General features: G+C 44.8%; 1 protein-coding gene across 5 annotated transcripts in view; it reads right to left on the reverse strand.

Annotated features, from left to right (window-relative positions):
• The window catches only part of LOC119651975 (semaphorin-1A), a 499,683-nt gene that overhangs the window by 419,500 nt on the left and 66,800 nt on the right, over window positions 1-13,383 (reverse strand). The window lies entirely within an intron of this gene.

Consider the following 13,383-nt stretch of genomic DNA (forward strand, 5'->3'; position numbering starts at 1 on the left):
CATGTTTTGAGGCGAATACGTCCCCTCACATTAGTTTTCCGGCTGCCCCCCTCCCCCCTTAAGTTGTCCGATTTGTATCAAACTCATCTGCGGCTTGCCTTAAGGGCTCCTCTATATTCCGGCCATTTGCTGCCGCCCGCAAAGTGCCGATGGCCCACTCCCTCCTTCCCTTTGCACAGTAGGCAATTTGGGTCTGCTCCACAGTCCTTGCTGATATGGCCCTCCGCTCTGCATCCCTACCACAGCTTCGATCGCTTCAGCGATACCTGCTCCCTAAGGCGACTATATTCATATGAGATTGAATCATCTTGAGAACAACAGCTGTCGATTTTCAACATTATTCAAACTCAGTGAAATGGTGTGATTTGCATCTACTTGAGCAACGATGCAAACAATTCCGACAAGGACTTTTAACCGATGTTATCTCTACCACAGAACAGCATGAAATAAACTTGTAATCGCAATAGAGACATCCGCTTACATTTCACTTGTTTCCATATAAAGATCCTTCAGATAAAAATTTTCTTTTCTCTAAATTCCCTCAAATTCCAATCATCCACCATAAACTTATTCAACCAGAAAATCTGCAAAAGATTATCGAAGCAAGGAAGTCGTTTCTTTTTAATAAAGTTTGGCAATTTTACAAAGCCCTAAAGCGGTACTAATAATGCACGTGAACCATTGAAAAGCTCTTTAGATCTTGTCAAACAATTCTGAAGGGAAACGTTAATAAAATTGTATACAACCTTCCATTATGTATCCACGTACACATTTTTGAAATTTCCCACCGTCCTACATAAGGTTGACTACCCAGAAAAGTTAAATCCACCAAACGACGCAACATGCTGTTTCCACACGAAGCTTGTAACATGGCGCCCGATAAAAGGAGGATTGAATTGAAGGTCATCGCTAGGAAAAATTAGATATAACACACGCTTCAATTGCTATTGACAGACGGTGTCGGGACGCAAACTGGCTTTTCCATTTAATATAATTCAATGTGTCTTTAATTGTAGCAGAAATGGCTTTTTCAAGGACTGGAAAAAAAATTCCACCATAGAATGAGGACGGCGAACGTCAATTGCCTTCTCCTTCAATTTGTTGGGAACATTTCAATAATACTACGTCAAAACCTGGACGTTAATTTGTTTGAGGATTCCAGGGATGAATATGAGCCGCTCGTAAACTGTCCCAGCTGCTTGTTTTCATGAATTTCAAGGAATATTCATTAGCAGAGATTTTCCAAAAAATATCTCAAATTTAGAATCAATTAGATACGGCTTAGGGGCCACTGCAGCAGCATTCTGAGATGGTTTACGATGCTACCCTTTGATTCGGGATAAAGGATATTTTCTTAGGCCATTTTACCCTTCGACCCACTTGGTGTCTTGATATAATTCCAGGAAGGGATTTACTTCAATCAGAGCTTTCACGAGCGTGGATAAACCTGCCCAATTTAGTTTTCTGCGGCGTTTTGATCCGGACTGTATCCCTTTTATCGTAATATTCCCATTTCTATGGTTAATTTGCCGACATCAAATATTCACGGTCATCATAATATTTCGCATTCATCTTTTACGTATTAGATTTGATCGATTCCATAACCGCACAGACATGTGACCATGTCGAATAAAATGCGATGCATTTCTGTAAATTTGCATTTGGTTGCATTTGCATTTGTAATGCAATACATTTTGAGGGATTCTATGAGCTGAATTCTGATCGAAAACAGAAACATCGTATTCGATAGTAAATATGCGAATTTCTAGGAATTGAGTGACAATTTCCTGGGCCATATGTATACATGGTCGACTGTGTCAATAATCCTGATGGGCAGTCAACTTGAGGTTGAAAATTACAGTTTCCCAAGGGTCAAAATGTGCACTATATCTGACCAGTGCAGACCCAAAGTAAATGAAAATTGTTGTAAAAATTAAACCGTCCTAGCTTTACCACTATGAGTTGCTGGTTGACTTCAAGTACTGTTAAGTCATCAACAAACTAAGGGGTTTACGCTGAGAGGATGAATACTTACCGTATGAAGGTCAGCTTTCCGTACATCACTCGGTCATCGAGGACAATTCTGGGCTTTACATCCACATGACACCAGGACATACGGAGACATGGAGACCAATTCATGTCAATGATAGTCCTAGTAGTTGGGCAGCGTCTCTGAAGGTAGACGAAGAAGGGCATCTACCGGGCGTTGAACGGAGGGACCATTCCGGACAGGTATCCCGTATGCTCACCACCAAATACCAATCGCAGAGGGACACCCGCTGTCAACACGGCGCGATATGGTTTGGTTCAGCACCCGATCATTAGCTTTGCGCAAACTTTCCAAAGATTAATTAATGAAATAAAGAAATTCGAAAACGAAGCACAGCGTTTTGTGTAAACACAAAACCTTATTAAAATCGGTTTACTGTCTGTCTGTCTGTCCGTCTGGTCTGTCGTTTTTTTTTCTTCCTCCCTGCCCCGCGGAACCACCATAAGATATTACATCACGGGGCAGAGTCCGCTCACTCTAGCTTAATCCCATTTCTTCTATACGCGGCGCACGTGACCGCGTTTTTCTCCTTTCCTCTGCCTTTCGCAATTTATCTTGAATTGATGCGATCATGGAGTTGACCGCATCCCAATTCTCTTGATGTGCTAGCATTTTCGGCACCAGATTTTCTGGTACCAGCACCTCTCCTAGAGTCTCCTCTAGGCTCCTCCTTTCTTCCACAAATCTCGGACAGTGGAAGAATACATGTTCTGGGTCCTCTGGGACTCCTTCGCAATTTGGACAGTCGGGTGAGGTCTCCAATTTAAACCTGTGAAGGTATTGGAGATATCCTCCATGCCCCGTGAGAAACTGAGTGAGATTATAATTAATCTCACCGTGTCGTCTCTCCAACCACTCCTTGATGGCAGGAATGAGCCTGTGAGTTCACCGACACTTTCCCGAGCGTTCCCACCGTTCTTGCCATCTATTTATGGATCTCTCCCTCTCAGCCTTCTTCGTCTGCAATAAGGGAGAGATTGGCTTCGCATGGTATATATTCGCCATCTCATCTGCCAAGATGTCAATCGGTATCATTCCAGAGATGACGAATGCTGCATCATCTGAGACAGTCCTGAAGGCAGAGCATACCCTCAGGGCTGTCCTCCTGTAGACTGAACTCAGTTTGGTAGCATTCCCTGACATCCACAACGCCTCCCTCCAAACTGGGGTCGCATAGAGCATGATCGAGGTCACCACCCTGGCTATAAGCAACCTAGAGGTATGCCGTGGCCCTACCACGTTCGGCATCATCCTCGCCAGGGCCATACTAGCAGTGGATGATTTATCACAAACATACTGTAAGTGTTGCTTATAGCTGAGCTTCCTATCTATCACCACCCCCAAGTATTTGATGGTCGGCTGGAAGTGATGATATGATTCCCAATTCTAACACAGGCGTAATTTCTCTTCCGGCGCTTCGTGATGAGGACCGCTTCTGTTTTTTCCTCCGCAAGCGTCAAACCAGAGCTCTCCAACCAGCATTTGACAGCACTGATTGCCTCGCTTGAGTATAACTCAGCATCTTCAAGATGCTTTGCGACAACAACCAGTGCTATGTCGTCAGCGTAACCCACCACTGTGGCTTCCTCCGGAAGGGGAAGATTAAGTACATCGTTATACATGATGTTCCACAGTAATGGGCCCAATACGGAGCCCTGTGGAACACCGGGGGAAACAATGTACTCCTGCGGTCCGTCATCAGTATCATACCATAGCCTCCTTTCAGTTAAGTAACTATCGACGATAGCAGCGAGATAGGCGGGAATACCAATCTTTGCTAGGGATTTGCGTATTAGATTCCAATTGGCCGAATTGAATGCATTTTTCACGTCCAGGGTTACTACCACGCAATATTTGCTGGTACTACCCTTTCCGTGAATTGCATCTTCGGTCAAGCCAGTAACCAATTTGATGGCATCAATGGTTGATCTGGCTTTTCGGAACCCATACTGCCGATCTGAAAGGCCACCTTGGCCCTCAACAACCGGGAGTAATCTATTATAGATTACCCGCTCTAACATTTTCCCCACCGTGTCCAAAAGACATATGGGTCGGTATGACGATGGTTCACCTGGAGGTTTACCAGGCTTAGGCAGAAGTACCAACTTCTGTCGCTTCCAAGCCGCCGGAAATATTCCTTCGGACATGCACGCTTCGAACAGCTCAGCGAACATGTCCGGCCTGGATTTCACGGCAAGCTTAAGGGCCTTATTCGGCACTCCGTCCAGGCCCGGCGCTTTATTGTCTCCTATTCTGCCGCAGATCTCTAGCAGCTCGTCTCTGGTGACTGGAGGAATTGCCGTCACATTCAGAGGTGGTTGGAATATGTCGGTGCTCTCCTCTTGCTGGGGGAATAACCCCTGGATGATTTTCAGCAAGAGGGTGGGACACGTGATCTGCGGAGAGGAGCGGCCTCTGAATCGTCCCATCACTATTCTATAAGCACTCCCCCACGGGTTGATGCCCGCTTCTGAGCAGAGCTCCTTAAAAGATTTTGTCTTGCTTCGCTGGATGGCGAGCTTGAGGGTTTTGCGGGCTGCCTTATAGGCGCACTCTTTCTGCCCCTGATCGACTCTACCTACCGCCCTTTGAGCCGCTCTTCTGGCTCGGTGGCAGGCTGATCGAAGGCCGGTCAGTTCATCATTCCACCAGTAGTTTGGTTTTCTACTAGGGAATGAGCACCTCCTACGCATAGACGCGTCACATGCTTTGGCGATGCATTGAGCCAGATGGACGGCTCTTTCCGTAGAGGCGCCTGCTATATCAGGTTGATCTAACCACACCTCTAAGAAGCTCTGCTCATCCAAAGATTTTGCAGACCAGCCTGAAACCTTTTTCGGTTTTGGGCATGATAGCTCTTTGGCCTGTGGCTCGACAAATGTCTCAAAGAAGATTGCCTGGTGATCGCTGTGGGTGTAGCGTTCGCTGACGCACCAGGACATACCACGCGCCAGCGCAGGGCTGATAAAGGTCAGGTCTACAACCGAGCCTGACCCCCCTTTCTGAAAGGTGTTTACGGCACCTTCGTTAGCCAAAACCATGTCCAGCTGCGCAAAAGCCTCTAATAGACTGCGCCCCTTAGCATTTGATTCTCTGCTACCCCACTCTAGGGCCCAAGCATTGAAATCACCAGCAATCACCTTTGGACTTCGTCCCCTTGCGTCGAGAACAAGATTATCAAGCATTTACTCGAATTCAAGCAGTGTCAAACTTGGTGGGGCGTAGCAGCTGTATACATATACACCACTTATTTTCGCCCACACAAAGCCACTGGCTGCCTGACTTGCAGTACATTGTATGGCTTGTCGACCACAAGCCCATATCGCCGCTCCACCAGTCGAATCTGTGACCCATACGCCACCGTGACGGTTTCTGTACGATTCACTTATGATGGCAACCTCCATCTTAGATTCGAACGTGGTCTGCTCAAGTAAATCCTGAGCGACGCTGCAGTGACTGAGGTTTATTTGAATAAACCTCATTTTCTCATTGCAGTGAGCGCCTTCCTAAATTCCGGACATTTGGCACTTCCGACAATGTGCCGGTTATCCTGTCCCTCTTTGGCTACGCACAATAGGCATTTGGGGTCCCTATTGCACTTTCTGGCAATATGGCCTTTCTCCCCACACCTTCTGCATCGATCGGACCGATCAATGTTGCTAGTGCATGCCTTCGCGAAGTGCCCAAACATGAGGCATTTAAAGCACCTCTTTAGTAAAGTTTGCTCCCTTGAACGGCAAACAACCCATCCAATCCGAACCCTTCCGGCAGCTAACAACATCTGCGCTGCCTCCGCTGGCACTCGTATGGTGGCCGTTTGAGTACGACCATAGGCTTTCCGTAGACCGACAACAGACTCCTCTGTAAGTTCTTTCAACTTGAATTGCTCCTTCAGAGCAGTACAAATTTCTCCTTTCGATGTAACTTCATCGAGATCCTTACATTGTATATAGATCTCATGTTTTTGGGCACGCACTGCGGCATTCTCCCCAAGTGAGTTTTTCACTTGAGTGCGAAAGTCATCAGTTTTGCCACCGCTGGATCTTTTCAGCTCGAACATGAGATCCCCTTTCTGGGTTCTTCGGATTCTGTTCACATTTCCGCTCAGATCTTTTAGGTCGGGATCCGCTTTGACCTTTTTGAGTATCTCCGCGTAGGAAAGATTGCCCTTACTGCAGATAACAATCGCATCTGGACGAGTTCGCACTTTTGCTTTTCGTTTCGCTTTTTTGTTGGTTACTTTAGTCCATCCATCGTTTTCGTTCGTCTTGAGCTTCGCAACGCTGGTCGAGTTTCCTAGATTCGCTGTATGCTTTCCTCCTTCTGAACTGTTGGTGTTGGTTTTCAGGATGTCCTGTCCGCCTTTTTTTCTCTTAGGCGCCTGCTGATTATTTAGAGGATCCGCCTCTTTTTCATGTAATCGCTTATTTCGCTGGGATTCGATGGTAGTACGGTTAGGCGTCACTTGGGTCGCTTGTGATACTGTTGACACAGCGGGGTTCGGCGTGTTGTTATTATTCTTCTCCTCCATCTGTGATCTATTATAGAGGACTCTAATGGCCCTCACCATATTCTTTATGGCTTGGTGCACGTTGTGCTTGTCCTTGATAAACTCGGACAGCTCAACTATCTTTGCCCCAAGCTGGGTGAAGGGTAATTCCTCCGGATCGGGACTCCGCTCCTTATAAGCCCCGACAGGATTACTCCTTTTATACGCTGTTTCACTTTTGCCAGTTATTGATCTTGCCTGTACTTTTTCCTTCATCGCCTTTAGCATTGGTGGAGATCTCAAAGTTGATGAGCTTCTTTTGAATGGATCCTTATCTTGTTCCTGGAGCACCTCTTGCTGTCGCGCATCTTGAACATATGCTGTGGGTGTTGTTACAGTTTTTGTCGTCCAACGATCCATCTTCAGTTCATCCTTGGTTGTTCTTGCTACTGGTGTTCTCGGTAAGGTCGTACTTCGCTTGAACACTTCCTTCTTCAGATCCAAATCACTTGTAACATTATATGCCAAGGTGGCCAAGTTGTCCACCACCGAGGCACTGCGGTCGAGGGATATCGACGACCGGGAGCCCGCTTGCTCACTCCCAAAAGCCGCCGGTACTGGGGTTCCGAGCCCCTGCACCGTAAGTTTACTCCTTCTCTCGTCTTCCATGGTGGTTTTATGTTCTGGGTATCCTTCCCATAGCCATTTTGGTCCACGCACCAGAGATGAGCAAACACTAGCCCATACACAGTCAGAAAAGAAAAGTACATGAACACATATTTACACATCAATAGGTATGCCCCTATCCGCCACCTGGGGTCGCGCCTGATGGGAGATCTGGCAACTCCTCACAGGCCGTCTGGTCTGTCTGTCTGTCCGTCACACGCATTTTTCTCGGAGATGGTTATAGCGATTGACACCAAATTCGGTAGAAAGGTGGGAACTGTGAACGCTCACGCAAATAGTGAGTTACATCTTTTTACGACGAATTTAAGGGGGGGTCCCCATACATGCAAAAGGGGGGTGTAAATTTTTTTTTCATCAAATATAGTTATGTGGGGTATCAAATTAAAGGTCTCAGTTAGTACTTTTCGAAGCCGGTCTTAGTTTTAACATTTGTTGAAAAGGTGAGGAGTACGGGGGGTTAAAAGTGGTCATTTTTTTAACGAACCCATTCTCAGGAACTGCCCAACCGAAAAATCTGAAAAAAATCAGGGGCTGCTACTATATAGTGCCTAGGCTCCGAAATACCCTCCATACCGATACCTGTTCAAATAAAGTTAATAATAGTATATTACTATAATTTTTAGTAATTGACAGGAAAACCCCCTTAAGTTCACCCTAGAATCACAAAATTTTGCTGCAATGTAGGCTACAGTATAGAGCATGATCCTGCCAAATTTGATGAAAATCGCACTATTATTAACAAAGTTATACTAGTCCAAAACTGTCGCTCCTCTGCAAATTCAAGACTACGAATGTCAATATCACTTGAAAGTGGCTATTTTCACATAATATATGCATATTTTACGTGCTACATGCTAATGAGACAAATGCACACTCAAATCTCTTTATAAAAGAAATACACAAAACCTTTCATACTTGAAGCGTCCAGCTTCCGGTTTCCCGACTTGGTTGTTATTTGGTAAACTGCCATAGTATCCAACTTCTCCTAGTGAAGATTATCGCTATTCAACAATATTCAAAGCCAAAAACCACTAGGGAGCTCAGGAGATTTCTAGGCATTATCAACTTTTATAGGATTTATCTATCTAAAACTCTTGATTTATATCACCTTCAAATCGCCTGTTACAGAGTCAACAAAAAGGCAACGACAAAATTACTTGCACTGTAAAACCTCAACAGCAAAGGTGCGTCCATATACACCACTTCGCAGAGCAGATCTCAACGCAATCTATCGCATGGATGATCCAGAGCAGGTCTACCAAAGTTGGAGCCTGGCCATAGGTAAAGAAGGGCTGCCATGGGTGGGCAGAATCTTGTCAACTTCCTCAAGAACTGACCAAAGGAAGCAGTTTTCAATAAATTTATGCAAATCACTTAGGCGACTGAATGGTTCGAAGGCAACGAAAACAACGGTTTATTATCCTCAAGCCAGCGGATCCGACAGCTCAAAGCAGCCATTCGATGTCACAAAACATGTACTCAAGTCAACATCCTCCGAATTGGTTTGTGTCGGAAACAAACGTTTGCAAAGTGAATTCTTGGGTTCACCAGCAGAAGGGTCAGGGTTTCTTCAAGGATCTGCGGCGATAGTTTCAACGGACAGTTCACGGAGAAAAAAAAGGTATTTCATTCTCAAGAAATTTGCAAACTCTAAAAATGGATTTTTGCGACACAATGTCATGAAAAATTCACTCCAGACGCTTTATGACGGGACATTTAAGATTGTAAGCAGAGGAAAGAAAATCTACGTCATCCATTGACAAGGGAAACACCCCATCGTGTCTATTAACCGATTAAAACCCGCTCACGTACTGGCAGAACAAGTAGCTGTATATTTTTCGTGGTTCAATCTGCGGTAAAGGTCAACAGGAGGAAGTGCAACGACCACCACCGCGAATACAAAATCAAGCTTAGGCGCTCACCTCCTAGGGTATAAACAGACAGAATGTCATTGCGAAAGTGTTGAGTGAGTTACAAGGTAACTAACTGGTGCATGTGACGTCTTGATGGTTTTCTTGTGTATGTTTCCTCATCCCATACATAGCATACACGACACTAACAAGGCCGCAAATACGCGAAATTTTTCACGCGCAAGGGATTGACGAACGTCGCAAATGTGCAATCCTTTTCTTCGACTATCCAAATTCCAGCAATGTGCAAGGGTTCAGATGTTAACGGACAGCCCGACGTTACCAGCGCACTGCATTGAAGTGCCGCAAGCGAGTGCAGCTAAACAATCGAGGGGGATGCTTACTCGGCTATTTTGCCATGGGACCAATGATCGATTTCTTGGCTCTAAAATTAATCGTTACGATTATCACCTTGAAGTTGATCATGTACGGCGTTAACCTACCAAACCTTTCGAGGCTGGACTCTTGATGGCAGTGCTTGCACACTTTGATGCGCACTTCGCAAAGCCCTTCTTGTTATGGTACTAGTGATACGTGCCGCTGCTATGCTTCAGCATTCCCAGCAAATCGCTGGTACGCAATGAAATCTTCTCCAACTCATCAACATGCTGTTTGCGCATGGTCTCCCGGGAAGAGCTATTCAACGGTTTGTTCTAAGAGACTGTGCTCAGAGCAGAGTTCTTCATTACAGCCTGTCTTCTTTTGTTTTTAATAGGCTAGAAAATCAGTGAGCAAAGTGGGAACGATACCAGTGAACCCTCATGATTCCAGCAAGTTGCTAAGGGGAGAAAAGCTTCTTCAAAGAAGAAAGTTAAGCAGACGAAAATCCCACCGAAAAAAGGTAATTTCTAGACTGCAACTTCAACACCAGGAAACTGTCAATAATCGGCAGCCCGAACAATGGATAAGGCGAAGCAGAAAAAAAGGAAAAACGACAGGAGAAAGACGCGTCCGAAAATAATAATCAATTCCAAGAAGGGAGACTGTACTACGCCGAGATCTTTCAAACGGTAAAAACAGAACTGCATCACGTGAACACAGAAAGGCAACCTGATGCTGGAATTGAATAGATTCAATGAGAAATCAGTGGATAGATTTGGAGCGGGAGATAAGAATGGAATGCAAGGAGCTAGATGAGGCTACTTCGCAGGAAGATATCTGTGCCGCTTTGAAAGAGCAATCCGAACCAAGCGAAATAAGGCAAGACATCATAAAAGAGTTTAGGAAAGAATATGGAGAAACGAATGGATAGATAATGGGGATTTCACCTGCGTCTTTCATGCGTATTGGTCGTACTTCATCTAGTTCTTTGTAAGTAGTTTCTGTGGTACAAATACCAAGTTGTTCATCATTTTTATGAAAATTGAAGTAACCTTTCCGTGTAAACTTAAGTGGTAAAAGTAACCCTACGTTTCTCGTTGCAATTTCAGCGATGTCGGCGCGATCAAGTTTCGAAGGCCTAACTAGGGACTCTGGCTGGTGATCTGCAGAGGAATTCGAATATCCCGTCTGTATTTGTGGTGCATCTAAAATTGGCCACCCCCTTTTAAAGTGCAGGTGAATGAATTTACGCATATAGTGCTGGACACCCGCAACGGTGCACCAACGATTACCAACTTACAATTTAGTAGTCAGAAAACTAACCTGAAACCGTTTATCACATTACTTCGGAAGCCTTCAAGTCAGATTATTCCTTCCTCCAACAGGAGCGAAGAGGAGAGAGGGAACTCTTTGTTCAAAGAACCCCTGCCATTCATCCCCTTCACCGGTTGAACTCCATCTTCTCTTGCAATGAGAAGAACGCAAATGTAATGCCCAACATGCTCCACCTGGCAGCACTCCTTATCATCTTCCCGAGAATGTTATCTGGAAAGAACTCCTCGGTGTTCAAATAAAGCTATTGATGAATTCCGTCTTATCTACCACAAGAAAAAGATCGTGCTTTCCTACTCTTGTGCGGGTAAGACTGAAAACTTCTGTGCTCATTTAGGAGCTGAATAAGGAATGAGTCAGTCTAACAATGCTTTCGATTCGGCCACGCACCTAAATTTCCAATGAGCCATGCAGTTAATTTGCCTCTTGTCTCGTTTTTCCAAGAGAGTTGTAGTTAATTTAATGTACGTTGCTGCTCTTCACTAGCAAGTCTTTTCCTTTGCGTTTGTACATGGTTTTGCACTCCTTAGCAAGAGGGGCAACGAAGCTCACTCGTGCGATCACCAGTCGGTTCAGAGAGAGTGCGACAAACACACGTCAACCGCAAAACACCTCATCTCTGTCCTTTCGCAAGGCGCTTACGATATACCTCCTTGCCAAGAGCATCAGCCCATACCTCCTCTGCGTAGAACAGAACAGACTACGCTGTATTCATTGGAAGACGCCGCATGTAAATATAGGACCCCCAATGTTTGCCATTAGCTGACTTAAGGGCCTTGTCCGCTGTTGCTTTGGTTAAAAAAAAGCTCATCTCTGAGTTAAGCGTCAATCCGAGGTACTTAACCATTAGCTTTGACTCGATTATCGACTCGTCAGGATTCACTTTTTAGTCGCTTCGGTTTTTTTTCTAGCGTTTCATAGAAAGACGATTTGTTAGATAATCTTCGAATCTCCGTAACAGGTGGCTCGGCAGGTGGAATGTATTGTCTAGCACGCCTAGAATGTCTTTCCATCATACGGAGTTAAAGGCACTTCTGACATCAAGCGTTACGAGCAGTAGCACCCGTCGACTTCGGCGGCTGTGTGCCTGCGCTTGATGAACTGCATTCACAACTTACATGACAGGTTCTACTGTGGAGCTCCCTGCTATGAAACCGAACTGTCTTGGGGATAAATCTTCAGTAGCATGTACCGATTCAGCGAGTCTACTCCCAATCAGCCTTTCGAGTAATTCCCAGGCCATGTCAAGCATACAGAGTGGCCGATATGTAGGTCTCTCCCTTACACCTTTCATTTTTAATTTGTTTCCTTTCTGCATAACAAACGAATTCTGTTATCTCTGCATAATTTTTATTGAATTATATTGAAACAAATCAGAACGAATTCTTTTTAACTTCTCTAACCTGCAAGACTCGCCACAAAGAGGGGGTATCTTCCGATATTATGGCTTGTGGATGTCCAGGCAGGGTGGGAACCTTAAAAATCTGGGGCAGGAGAAGCATCAATTGAGAATGCGATCCATGGTAGATCTTTCCTCTTGGTCGCGGAACTCGGTCCCAGAGTTTTACTGCTCCATGCACGGTCGAGTCGTTAGTTTTTTTCCATTTTTAATTTCCAGGCTTAGTTCGCGTGTTTAACCTCCGATAGGTTCGCGACGGTTGTTTGTTTTTCAGATTCCGGTACGGACCCAGGCATGAGTATAAGGACACATGAATTTTTGTTAAATAAGACATGGGGGACTAACGTATTCAAAGAACTCGCTCCCCGATATTCCCGAGCCTAGCTAGTAAAGAGGTAGGCCGGTACGTGCCACCGGAATACTTCGGGTGGAGGTTCAGTATTTGTGCGGGCAGACTTTCACTGTCAATTTCGCCAGCTTTTTAGGTTTTTTTGGATAACTTGCGTCTTAAGTATAACTTTTTAGGATAATTTTCCTCGAAATTGGAAAGTTCTTCACTTTATTCGTGTTTCAAGCAAATGACTCACAAACTCTCGTCAATTTTAAATGAGATAGAATTTTCTAGCGCGAAATTTACCGAGTTGTAATTGATTACAATATTTTGAATTTAAGAGGAAAACGCGAGTGTTCGCCGCCGTGGTTGGAAACAGAAGAGACCGACTTATTTCCATGCGGTCCTTACTGTCCCAACCAACGGCATTTTTTTACTGCTGGTTCTCCACTCCCCTGGTGCGTTCAGAAAACGAGTGAGTGGAGAGTTTCGGAGTTCAGCGCCATCTACCCGTCCGCATCCGCAACATCCGAAATAAATTTCGAATGCTGCAGATCCTGCCGCGCCACACGTCTCCGGCCACTCAGTCTTTAGACCATTGATCAATTCCATTCTGTCATTGTGAGCTCACCAAAAGATGGCAAAAAGTCATCGAACGGAAACGGATTATATTTTATTAGCTGACCTTTTCTCTTTAAGGAAATAAATGACTTTAAAAGGCATAGAAAAACCCGATGAGTTTTTAATCAATGAATGTTCCAAAAAATTACTTTAATTGCGGATAGAAAAACTATCTCAATATTCTCCAGACTCTACTATCTATCAACCCCAACTAAATCACATAGGAAACATCCAAATGACACA

This window comes from Hermetia illucens, chromosome 3, assembly GCF_905115235.1.
Source record: "Hermetia illucens chromosome 3, iHerIll2.2.curated.20191125, whole genome shotgun sequence".
Classification (NCBI taxonomy): domain Eukaryota; kingdom Metazoa; phylum Arthropoda; class Insecta; order Diptera; family Stratiomyidae; genus Hermetia; species Hermetia illucens.